Here is a 13,003-nt window from a genome sequence, read left to right as displayed (position 1 = left end):
GAGGGCCCTTGGTCCTGCAGCCTCACACCATCTTTGTCTCCTTCTAAGTATCTATGCTATGCAATCTCTACACTCACTCCTGCACTCTCACTCAAACTCCACTTGTCTCCCTCATTGCAGGAAAAGAGAGCTCACAATAGGAGAGTGCGAGCGAGGACTGGAGGAGGACCACCCTCATTCGCCCACCTGACCCCCTGGGAGGAAGCAGTGATGGAGATTGCTGGGGCTGACGTGGCTGCGGAAGCTGGGGAAGGAGAGACAGGAGCAAGCCCTCAAGCTGGTGACAGAATAGTTTCCCATCTCTCTTATTGACATAGCATGAGTCGCTGATATGATTCTGATGCTACATCATTTGGACTTATGAGCATCTGCCAAATCCAATGTGGAAGTAGCCTTGGCATCAGATCTCTAACTCTTTCCTTTACTCCCCCACAGGACCATCCAGAGCCCCCGTCCCCACTGCCGAGGAGGAAGAGGCTTTGCAGCCAGACTCCTCAGAGGAAGCTCCAGCCTCTGAGGGCGCAGCGTCAGCAGAAGTAAGCGCACCCAGCACCAGCGCAGACACTCGCACCTCGGGGGGGGGGGGGGGGGGGCGCCTTCGGGACATAGAGTAGAGTTGTCACCTGGTGTTTCACAGCTCACAAATGAGCATCAGCTGATTGTGGAGACCGGGACAGCAGTGGAGAGTCCTCGTCGGAGGGCGCAGGCCTCTGCCAGCTCAGCTTAGCTGTATGTTGACCCTATGCCTCTGGGTCCATCCGCAAGAGAGGAGGTGATGGATCTCCATGCACAGATGCAGGAGTCTCTGGCAGGTTTTGTCTCCAGGGTCGCTGCGAGTGTGGAGCGAATGGAGGAGTCCATGGCGAGCATGAGCACAGCCTTATTGGAGTCATTGGCGCATGAAAGCATCACCACGGAAAGGATGGCTACCTCCGTTGTAAGGCTGGCTGCGGCCGAGGAGAGGAGGGCTGCGGCCATGGAGGAGCTTAGTCGCCAGGGTATCGAAAACATGGTGAGTGCTCAGAATAGAATGACGTCTCTTGAGCGATTGGCATATATTGAGCACTGAAACCAGACCTTCATGGAAGTCCCTCTGAGCAGGACTTCCAGTGCAGAGACGGGTCCCCATGGCCCCCCTGATGTGCAGCAAGGTGCTTTCCAGCCACTTACAGGCGCTGAGGGGGAGCTGACCCATGAGAGGGAGGTTGTTGGCACACCTCAAGGAAGTGGAGGCTCCTCTCCACGCGCTCACACTTCCATGCCACTTCAGAGCCCTCGGTCAGAGCTCTGCCAGAGTCCACACCCAAGTCAGATCGGAGTCTCAACCCCTGCACAGCCGCAGGAGCAGCAGACTGCTGGCGAGCCCTCACAGGCTCGCCACCCCAGAGGACACCCTCCAAAGGTGTCGAGGCAGGAGCAGCAGGAAAGTGAGCAAGGGGCCTCCACATCTGCTGAAGCCACAGGAGCACGCGTAAGAGAAAAATAAAGCACCACTAATCACAAGGGTAGTCACTTGGGTGAAAAGTCTTGTATATAGTTTAATGCCATCAGTTTCCTGTACATTAAAAATCTGGTGGCAACTGCTGCATTTGTGGCGTCTGTCATTTAGCAAATGGGGATAGCACATTGAGGCCTTAGGATTACTTGCAGATGTCAGCAAGCTGGTCAAATAGGTAGAAATGCGCAGGGATGGGCCACTGTCCATGGTCAGTTAAGAAGCAGTGAGGCTGCAGTGTTTGATGTACCAGGCTACGCAAATCTGGCCAGGATGAGTGCGTTCCTTGCATTCCACACAGCAATGTTCTCGCGCACTGGTGCCACTGGTTGACGGGCCTCTGCAGGATGCTGCTCCTCCACTTGCTGCTGTTGCTGCTGCTTCTTGTTCTTGTTCTTCATAGTGGAGGCACAGTAGACTGGCATAGTATGAGGGAGTCATGACAGCTGTCAGGGTACTTGGCACAAACATACAAAATCACCACCTTGTGGTCACACACCAGCTGAACGTTAAGGGAGTGGAAGCCCTTGCGGTTGACAAAAACTCCTGGATTGCGATGGGGTGCCCTAAGGGCCACGTGTGCAGTCAATGACGCCCTGCACCCTTGGAAAGTCTGCCAGCTGAGCTAATCCAAGTGCTCACGCCCTCACACTTGCGCGATCCCGGGTGAAATGGATGTGATTGTGCGCGAGGGCAAAGAGGACATCGGTGAACTGTTTGATGCAAGTGTGTGCGGCCGCCTGGGAGATGCCGCTGATGTCTGCTGCTGATCCCTGGAAGGAGCCTGAGGCATAAAAGTTGAGTGCGGTGGTGACTTTGATGGCCACTGGTAAGGAGTGTCGACCTGGTGCTCTGGGCTCCAGGTCTTGCTGTAGCATTGTGCAGATGTCAGTCACTACCTCTCGCGAAAGTCAGAGCTGCCTTTGGTACTGCTGCTCAGTCATGTTGAGATAGCTCACCCTGTGTCTGTAGACTCTGTTTGGGGGGTATCTCCTGCGCCGACGGCCTTCCATGCGCTGGCCCCTTCTGGCCTGTGCTGCCTCAGGTGGCTGAGCCGCTGCTGCTGTTGCTGGAGTTGCTCCAGCCTCCTCTGCTGTTGGAGATCCTCTAATGCCAGGAAGGGAAGGAACAAAAGGCCTCCCATGCTTCTGGCAGATGCCTCCGTTGAGGAGGCGCTGAGTTAGGGTGGTGAGAGGGGCTTCCCAGGAGCTCACACTGGAGAAGTGTGTGAGGCTCCAACCTTCCACAGCTGTGCCTAAGCCTTCAACAAGTTGCCCCACGCCTGGAGCATCAAGGTCCTGCAGCCTACAAATGCTATCTGATTAAATCTCTTCATTCCTGATTGACCTGCAGCTGAAAGTAAGCAAGCCGACATTGTTCACGCCAGGTTTCATCAGCGGTGTTCCCACCAGGCGTGGTTTACGTGGGGGAAGACTGAAAATTGCAAGGGCCCCTTAAAATTGGATTACAGATGCCAATTATTGCTCATTAGGCTCCCGACGGCCAGTCCCACTAGCTGCGGGCGGGACTGATTCAGGTCGCGCTGAAACACCGGGGCGAAAGTCGGGCGGCGGGGGCGGGGGTCACGACCCCCTATTTCTGCGACTTTCAGCCACCGCCCGCCTGAAACCCCGCCTGACGGCTCCAGGAAAATCGGAGCCCATATCTTCGGATAATGTCACCAAGGGGCAGCATGTAGATGAGGAGGAGAGAGCCAAGATTAGAGGCGGGGCGCCCTCTTGGGGCATTGCGAGTGAATATCTTGCTGCGGTACTGCAGGACTTCCTCCCCTAATTAAAGGGGAGGGGCCTAGCGCACTGCGACCTGCGGCGCAGCTGGGCCACCAGAGACCGGAGTGCTGGCAAAAGAGCCCGACACTCGAGAAGTGCCGGGCTCACAGAGCGCAGCTGGCACCCCGCGGGGGGTGGGGCTTCACAGGAGGCTGGGGACAGGTGTTGGCAGGTGGCCAGCAACAAAAATGGCCGCCTGGCACCGCCCCTTTAATTTGCGCCGCCACAGGTAGACCCCCTTGGCGCTGTCAGGGAGCGCTACCAAAGATCGCGGCCGGGGCGCAGCGCCACGGGGCGCTAACGGTTACCGCCGCCGCTAACCTCCCACTGAATTTCGCGCTAGTTGCTTTGAGCCCTAACGGGAGGCGCAAATCAACTCACCAACGGGGTCTCCGTCTTCCAAAGGGAGATGGACCGGATGGTAGATCAAAATGCGTTGCAGGCCACTTTCCCATATCTGGACAATGTGACCATCTGCGGCCGTGACTTGCAGGACCATGACGCAAACCTCGAAAAATTCCTCCGCACCGCCCAACTCCTGAACCTGACATATAACAAGGAGAAGTGCATATTCCGCACAAACCGCCTCGCCATCCTTGGCTGTGTTGTGGAACACGGAGTCATCGGCCCCGACCCCGACCGGATGCGTCCCCTTATGGAACTCCCACTGCCCCACTGCCTCAAGGCCCTGAAGAGGTGCCTAGGGTTTTTCTCCTATTACGCCCAGTGGGTCCCCTACTATGCGGACAAGGCCCGTCCGCTGATCAAGTCCACCTCTTTTCCCTTGACGGCAGAGGCCCGCTTAGCCTTCCACCGTATCAAGGAGGACATTGCCAAAGCCACCATGCACGCAGTGGATGAATCCATCCCCTTCCAGGTGGAAAGCGACGCGTCCGACTTTGCCCTGGCCGCTACCCTCAATCAGGCGGGGAGACCCGTGGCCTTCTTTTCACGAACCCTCCAAGGCCCGGAGACCAGACACTCCGCTGTTGAGAAGGAGGCCCAGGTGATTGTGGAGGCTGTGCGTCATTGGAGGCACTACTTGGCCGGAAAACGATTTACCCTGCTCACTGACCAGCGTTCAGTTGCCTTCATGTTTAACAACAAGCAGAGGGGCAAAATCAAAAATGACAAGATCTTGAGGTGGAGAATCGAACTTTCCACCTACAATTACGAGATCTTGTACCGGCCCGGGAAGCTCAATGAACCCCCGGATGCTCTATCGCGTGGCACCTGCGCCAGCGCGCAGATCGATAGACTGCGGGCCCTCCACAATGACCTCTGCCACCCGGGGGTCACCAGGTTCTTCCACTTCATCAAGGCCCGCAACCTGCCTTACTCTATTGAGGAGGTCAGGACCATGATCAGGAACTGCCAAGTCTGCGCTGAGTGCAAACCGCACTTTTATAGACCAGACAGGGCCCACCTGATAAAAGCCACTCGCCCCTTCGAGCGCCTGAGCGTTGATTTTAAAGGGCCTCTCCCCTCCTCCGACCGCAATGTGTACTTCCTCAATATTATTGATGAGTACTCCCGTTTCCCGTTCGCCATCCCCTGCCCGGACATGACCAGTGCCACGGTCATTAAATGTCTGAACGACCTCTTCACCCTGTTCGGTTTCCCCAGCTATATCCATAGCGACCGGGGCTCATCGTTTATGAGCGACGAACTCCGTCAGTACCTGCTAACTAGGGGTATTGCCACAAGCAGGACCACCAGTTACAACCCCCGGGGGAACGGACAGGTGGAAAGAGAAAATGCGACAGTTTGGAAGGCCTTTTTTTCTTGCCATGGTTCAGTTGGATTTGGCACCAAAGAGTATTGCGAACAGGCTGGTTTGCATGAGGAGGTAACCAGGGGTAATCATATATTAGATTTAGTGTTTAGTAGTGACCTTGACCTTGTATCAGGCCTCCATGTGGGCAACACCAACCACAATATTATAAGGTTTCAATTGGCTGGTAGAACCAAAGGTATGGAAAATGTACAAGGCAAACTTACTAAAATGGTAGATTTGGAACAGGTTAATTGGCCAAACCTACTGGGTGGTGGTGAAACTGATGTAGAACATAAATGGAAAGTTTTTAAGAACAGGATAAAAAATGTGGAAGATAAATATGTGCCTAAAGTCAAAAGACAGCAGAATGGTAAGAAACAGCCAAGGTGGCTGGCTGATCAAATGCAAAGACAAATAAGATGTAAAGGAAAATGTTTCTACAAACTAAAGGTAGCTAATACTCATATGCAGTTAGCTATAGGAACAACTAAAGAAAACTAAGTATGCTATTCGGTCAGATAAAAAGATACTGGAAAAGAGGATCGTAGACAATTGTGGAAGAAATCGGGAAAGCTTTTTTAGTTATGTGAAGAATCAGAACTGTCAAAGACTGCATTGGGCCATTGAAGGATGCTCGAGGACCGGTTATGACGGACTCCCTGGGTATGGTGGCAATATTAAATTAATACTTTGCATCGTTTGTTTCTTAATTTCTGACATTCGAGCATCATCTTTAATATTGCTAGTAATAAAACTGTTAATATTAATATAGATGAACATATTGTTTGGGACAGAATTGGGGACCATCAAATAACTACAGCCACCGGTCCGGAGGCTAGCCATCCGAGGGTCCTTGGGGAGATGGAACATGTGCTGTGCGAATGCCTTGCCCATATCTTTAATAGCTCTCTGCACTCTGGGGCGGTTCATTTAACTGGAAGGAGGCTAATGTAGTCCCCATCTTTAAAAAAGGAGATAGGATGGGCCCAGGTAACTTTCGGCCCATTAGTTTGATGTCAGTAGTGGGGAAGATGCCTGACGAATCATTAGGGATGCACTATATGTCCACTTAGATAGAGAGGGACATATTTGGGGCGCCCAACATGGCTTCAAAAAAAGGTCATGTCTTACAAATTTGATTTTTTTTTGAGGAAGTCACCATGATGGAGAATGAGGGAAGCTCAGTCAACATTGTCTACTTAGACTTCCAAAAATCTTTTGAATCTCAAGATTGAAGTCCCTGGTATTGGTGGTAAACCTTTATAAATCACTGGTTAGGCCTCAGCTAGAGTATTGTGTCCAATTCGGGGCACCACACTTTAGGAAGGATGTCGAGACCTTAGAGAGGGTGCAAAAGAGATTTACCAGAATGGTACCAGGGATGAGGGAGTTATGTGGAGAAACTAGAGAAGCTGGAATTGATCTCCTTGGAGCAGAGAAGGTTAAGGGGGAATTTATTAGAGGTGCTCAAAATTATGAGGGGTTTGATAGAGTGGATAGGGAGAAACCTTTTCCACTGGCAGGAGGGTCGATAACCAGAGGATACAGATTTAAGATGATTGGCATTAAATCCAAGGAGGGATATGAGGAGAAATTGTTTTACGCAGCGAGTTATGATCTGGAATGCATTACTTGAAAGAGTGGTGGAAGCAGATTCAATCGTAACTTTCAAAAGTGAATTGGATATATACTTGAAAAGGAGAAATTTGTTGGGCCCTGGGGAAAGAGCAGGGGAGTGGAACTAATTGGGATAGCTCTTTTGGCACAGACGCAATGGGTCGAATGGGCTCCTTCTGTGCTGTATGATTTCTATATATATATTGAGCTGGATTGAGAACCAGCTAGAAGGGCGTAGGCAAAAAGTAGTTGTAGATGGCTTTAGTTTCGATTGCCTAAGAGGGTCAGAGAGGAATTTCCAGATTCTTTCCCCCCTCTCTCTTTCCCCCCCCCCCCCCCCCCCCCCATGTTCCCTGTAATTTTTTTTGAGCCATGGGGCCAACTTAAAGGGTTGCGTGGCCCATTCAAAATTCCTCGCATGCACATTTTTTTCAATTTAAAAGCTGGCTCACCGGTTGCGTGGGACAGCTTAAAGGGAACATTGCTTCCCCCACCCCACCCACAAATTGGCCTGGGTTTTTATCTGTTCTTTTGCCTCTTCCAGGATATCACATAGTTTTGGGTAGGGTGCGGAGTCTATATATTGTGATAGAGAACATAACTTAAGAAATAGAAGCAGGAGTAGGCCATTCGGCCCTTCGCGCCTGCTCCGCCATTCAATAAGATCATGGCTGATCATCTACATTAACTCCACCTTCCCGCACTGTCCCCATATCCCTTGATTCCCTTAGTAATAGGAGCATAATATACAAGGCATCACAATTGTGTGGGACAAGCTGGATGGACCAGAGGGTCTTTTCCTGTTCGTCATTGTTTGTATGCATCGTTAGAATGAGGCTACCAAGTAATATTTAAAGACAGCTGAAAAGACACTTGAAATTTGAAAATTCTAATGCATCTCTAGACTAGTGCACGAGGGCAGTGTTGAGATTGACCCTTAGAAGGCTTATCACTTTTCTTAACACTTATTTCAACTGAAAAACTGAACAACAAAGGCATAAGATCTCTTCTAAAAGAGCAGTTACATTACATATTCAGAAGATACACATGTCAAAATAATGAGGCAACATTTTACAGAGATGAACAAACACCCAAGGCTGGCTGTTAAGTTAATCTGGCTTGTTTTCTATGATTTTTCTAGACCACTGCATACATCCTAGCTGTATTCTCTTAGTAGTAGGTTGTCCATTCCCATAACTTTACCATTGTCATATTACATTTCTGGGCTTTTAATCATGTAAAATTAAGTGTTTCCTCCAGGAACAATGGATTGTCGTTTGTTGTTGCCATTATCTACAGTCTTGTGGAAGTAAGATAGTTTTGTTATCTGTTGTACCTTTTTACCAAAATGACAAACTATTCTAAATTAGCTTGAATGTTTGTCTCTTGTAGACTACTTAAAATCAAGAAGTTAAAAGTTCAGCTATCCTGGGTATCTTCTGTATGATTCAGCATTGGAGATGAATAAGCTTGATGGGCTCAATGCTAATTGCCCTGACAAACCACTAGCCCCGTAATTTCACTCGGGAAATAATCAGTGCAATCACAGTTTGCTTTTTATTTTCTTGTCATTTATTTATCACTTTGTTTCAGCCTCTGTATTCTTCTTCTTAATTAGTCACTCATGAAGCTCCTGTGATAGTAACATTTAAAGTTAAGACCGTGAATCTCTGGTTTCCAGGATTGTGCTGTGCTTGTTTTGTTAGAAAAATGTTCAGTACCATTAAGTAGGAAGTATTTCCATTATTATTCCTAACCATACTTTTTTTATTATTCATTCATGGGATGTGGGCGTCACATTTATTGGCCATCCCTAATTGCCCTTGAGAAGGTGGTGGTGAGCCGCCGCCTTGAACTGCTGCAGTCCTGTGGTGAAGCGGGCTGCTTTGTTCTGGGTGGTGTCGAGCTTCTTGAGTGTTGCTGGAGCTGCACTCAGCCAGGCAAGTGGAGAGTATTCCATCAAACTCCTTACTTGTGCCTTGTAGATGGTGGAAAGGGTTTGGGGAGTCGGGAGATGAGTCACTCACTGCAGAATACCCAGACTCTGTCCTGCTCTTGTAGCCTCAGTATTTATGTGGCTGGTCTTTTGTCGATGCTGATCCCCAGAATGTTGGTGGGGAATCCGGCGATGGTAATGCCATTGTACGTCAAGGGGAGGTGGTTTGACTCTCTCTTGTTGGAGATAGTCATTGCCTGGCACTTGTGTGGCGCGAATGTTTCTTGGATAACGTGCTTGATCACATCTTTCCATTCAAATTTTATATGAATATTATTTGGGCTTGGTAGCATCAAATTTATATATTCTTGTGTCTGGAGACTATTTTACTGCTTGTTCACATGTTAATTTATATGTTTGAGACTTCAGTTTTTCTCATGAAATTTGTGGTAAAACTACACGTTTTAGGGACAGGAAGAGTAAAATTGTTTTTAATTTTCTCAGAAGTCCAATATTTACACTCATTAATGGATTTGGTGAGCAACTGACAGTCAGTGGATAACAAGCAGCAAATAATAGTTGAGGAAATAATGTAGGTGTAGTTCAGCTAAAGCCCATAGTTCTCAACTCTTGTTCTTTGACATGAAGTATAAATACCAGAGATATCTTCAATCAGCTAATTATTTTTGTTGAATCAGTGTGCATGTTTACAGAGACATTGGCCCCGATTTTTGGCTTGTGTGGGGAATGTGGGGTTTCTGACACACACAAAGTGTCAGCCAGCTCCACGCAATTTTCCCTCAAGTGGCCAATTAATTCCCAGCATGTGGGAAGCCTTGCTAATTGTCCAATTCGAGTCAGAAATCCCCACACAATGATGTCATCATTCGTGGTGCTTTCAAAGTGTCCAGCAAGCTTCTCCACCTCTGCAGGCTTCTCAACCACTCTTGCACAATGGCAGAGGAGCCTGCACCAGCTGCTGCCAGAGGCAGAGGCCGAGCTGCCTTCAAATTTGACGAGGCTTCACTGCAGGCATTATTGGATGGGGTTAGGGCCCACAGGGAGGTCCTCTTCCCTAGGTCAGGGAGGAAGAGGCCTCCCACTGAGACCAATGCTGCATGGATGCAGGTGTCAGCAGATGCCAACTCGCTGGGAGTCACCAGAAGAACCTTGGCATTACATCTCTATCTCCTTCCTTTACTCCCCCACAGTACCATCCAGAGCCCCCGTCCTCACTGTGGAGGAGGAAGAGGCTGTGCAGCCAGACTCCTCAGAGGAAGCTCCAACCTCTGAGGGCGCAGCATCAGCAGAAGTAAGCGCACCCAGCACCAGCGCAGACACTCACACCTCGGGGGGACCTTCGGGACATAGAGTAGTGTTGTCACCTGGTGTTTCACAGCTCACAGGTGAGCCTCAGCAGATTCTGGAGACAGGGACAGTAGTGGAGAGTCCTCGTCTGAGGGCACAGGACTCTGCCAGCTCAGCTCAGCTGTGCTGCATGATGACCCTCTGCCTCTGGGTTCATCCGCAAGAGAAGAGGTGGTGGATCTCCATGCACAGATGCAGGAGTCTCTGGCAGGTTTTGTCTCCAGGGTCACTGTGAGTGCTGAGCAAATGGAGGAGTCCATAGCGACCATGAGCAGAGCCTTTGTGGAGTCATTGGCGCATGAACGCATCACCATGGAAAGGTTGGCAACCTCCATGCAGGAGATAACTCGCCAGGGTACGGAAAACATGGTGAGTGCTCATAAGAGAATGACATCTCTTGAGGAGCGTTGGCCATCTGTTGAACAGAGAAACCAGATCTTCATGGAAGTCCTTCTGAGTAGGACTGCCAGTGCAGAAACGGGTCCCCATGGCCCCCTGATGTGCAGCAAGGTGCTCTCAAGCCAGTTCCAAGCACTGGCCCCTTCTGGCCTGTGCAGCTTCAGGTGAGTGAGTAGCAGCCTGGTGCTCCTGGTGCTCATCCTGCTGTTCCTGGTTCTGCTGCTGCCGCCTCTGCTGTTGGAGATCCTGTAATGCCAGGAAGGGAAGGTACCAAAGGCCTCCCATGCTTCTGGCAGATGCCTCCGTTGAAGGGGCGCCGAGTTAGGGTGGTGAGAGGGTCTTCCCAGGAGCTCACATTGGAGAAGTGTGTGAGGCTCCAACTTTCTGCAGCTGCTCCTAAGGCTTCAAAAAGTTCCCCCAAGCCTTGATCAACAAGGTCCTGCAGCCTGCAAATGCTGCCTCTTTAAATCTCTTCAGCGACCTGCTGCTGCAAGCAAGCAAGCCAGCTGTTTTCACGCCAGCTCTGAGCAGCGGGGTTCCCCGCAGGCGGGTTTCAAGTGGGGAAAGCCCCAAAGTCGCAACGGCACGGGAAAATCCACTTCAACAAGCAGATAATTGCTTGTTAGTGCTCCGACGACCAGTCCCGCCAGCGGCGGCCGGGACTGAAGCGGGGCGTGCGGAAATGGCAGTCCGAAAGTTGGACGGGGCAGGGAATCAGGCGGGGGGGGTCCCGACCCGCTTTTTCGCCGATTTTCGGCCCCCGGCCGCATGAAAAGCCGCCCAATGGCGGCCAGAAAATCGGGGCCATTGCATTTTAAACTAATGCGTGTGCGTGTGAATGGAAACCTTTTGGAGATCTCACATTATTTTGTTTAATTCTTAAGGGGTTTAAGAGGATTCATATTGTGAAAGCTATTTCTGACAAAATGATAAAGGCCAGCATCTTGTGTGACGGCTTATTCCTTCAGGCATTCCTTTGTCTAACCCTGTGCTTACTGCAGGGTTAGGGTTTTATTCTTGCTGTGGGCCAGATGCATTTATAATCTTGGGTTTTTACCTATTGCACAAATTGGTACCAAGAGTAACATCTGTGAATGTCAGCAGCTCCCAAAAATCTAGCCTTATGTACATCTGAACTAAATAGCCATCAGCAGTGTGTGCATTTCAGATGACCACTAATGTGGCTGTCACTAGGTGTTACATTTACAGAGGTGATGTGTGTGTTTTTAGGTTAAAAAAAAAATTAAATAATTTTGCTCTGGCCCTTTTAAAGTGATATTTTTCAGATACAATGCTGATACACAGGATTAACGCTTTACATTCCAGTGCGAATGAAGTAAAATGAAAATGAGTTGATGACTGATAATAGATTTCAATACGGAGGCAGTGTTTTGTGTTAATGTTGATCAGAAAAGTGTGGAGTTTTCCATTTGTATTCCAAAAGCAAAAATTCAAGGTGAATATTGAGTTATGGCTGTGTAGGAACAGCTTGTATGTTTTTGTTAACCAGTACAAAATTAGCAAAATAGTTAGCTGCAGAGTATATTCAGATTAATAAAACCAGGATGTATCGATAAAATGTAAAACATCTTGCATGACAGAATCTACCAGCAACTTTGAAATGATCATTTCCATTGCAGCAGATATCAGCAGATTAACACTCACCTGTTGTTCATCTGATCACACAAGAGTAAATGCAACCTCACCAAACCTGCTTCTAAAATACAGCTTAGTGGTATATTTGTCAGTGGGACTGTCAGTGCATTCTGTGTATTGCTGAAAGAACATCCAGTATCTTGAAATCATTGACTCCTGTAGTTGTTCTTAATGGAAAAGATCATAACAGATTGGTTTGGCAGAATTCCTTGCAGCTGAAAATGAGTCAGATTACCAAGAATTGCATCAAACATATTCCAGAATCTGTGTTAACACTTTCAGAACTATACATCAGTAACAAAAGTTAAATGTACTTTTCTGAAGTGAATTTGTTAATCTATATCAATAAACTGTTATTAGAATATCTCTTCTGAAAGTGTCCATAAATCAATAGGTTCCAGATTCGATAAGGAGTAGAATGGAGATGTTGTCAAGGTCAAAGTAGCATTAGCTGGAAATGTACATGAACCTAAACAGCAGGCTTACTTGCATGGGGTTAAGTGTCTTCTTGTCAGTCCCGTCATATGTTCCTATATCTCTGGTGTGATAATCATGTTAAAATATCAAATCCAAGTTTAAGATGAAAGAGTGGAACATAGGAACAGGAGTAGGCCATTTAGCCCCTCGTGCTTGTTCCACCATTCAATGGGATCATGGCTGATCTATGACCTAACTCCATATTTGCTCCATATCCCTCAATATACTTGGTTAACAAAAATCTATCAATCTCAGATTTAAAATTAACAATTGACCTAGCATCAACTGCTGTTTGCAGCAGAGACTTCCAAACTCCTACCACACTTTGCGTGTAAAAGTGTTTCCTAACTTCACTCCTGAACATTCTGGCTCTAATTTTGAGGCTCTGTCCCCTAGCCCTAGATTCCCCAACCAGTGGAAATGGTATTTCTCCATCTACCCTGTCAGTTCCCCTTAATAGCTTGAAAACTTTGAAGTCACCCCTTAAC

The 13,003-nt window shown here is 48.6% G+C and overlaps 1 protein-coding gene across 5 annotated transcripts in view; it reads left to right on the top strand.

Moving 5' to 3' along the window:
- Positions 1 to 13,003, top strand: part of naf1 (nuclear assembly factor 1 homolog (S. cerevisiae)) — a 296,506-nt gene that overhangs the window by 150,301 nt on the left and 133,202 nt on the right. The window lies entirely within an intron of this gene.

This window comes from Somniosus microcephalus, chromosome 2, assembly GCF_052327205.1.
Source record: "Somniosus microcephalus isolate GS21.2 chromosome 2, FLI_Smic_1.0, whole genome shotgun sequence".
In the NCBI taxonomy this organism is placed as follows: domain Eukaryota; kingdom Metazoa; phylum Chordata; class Chondrichthyes; order Squaliformes; family Somniosidae; genus Somniosus; species Somniosus microcephalus.
This window is presented reverse-complemented; position numbering and strand designations above follow the sequence as displayed.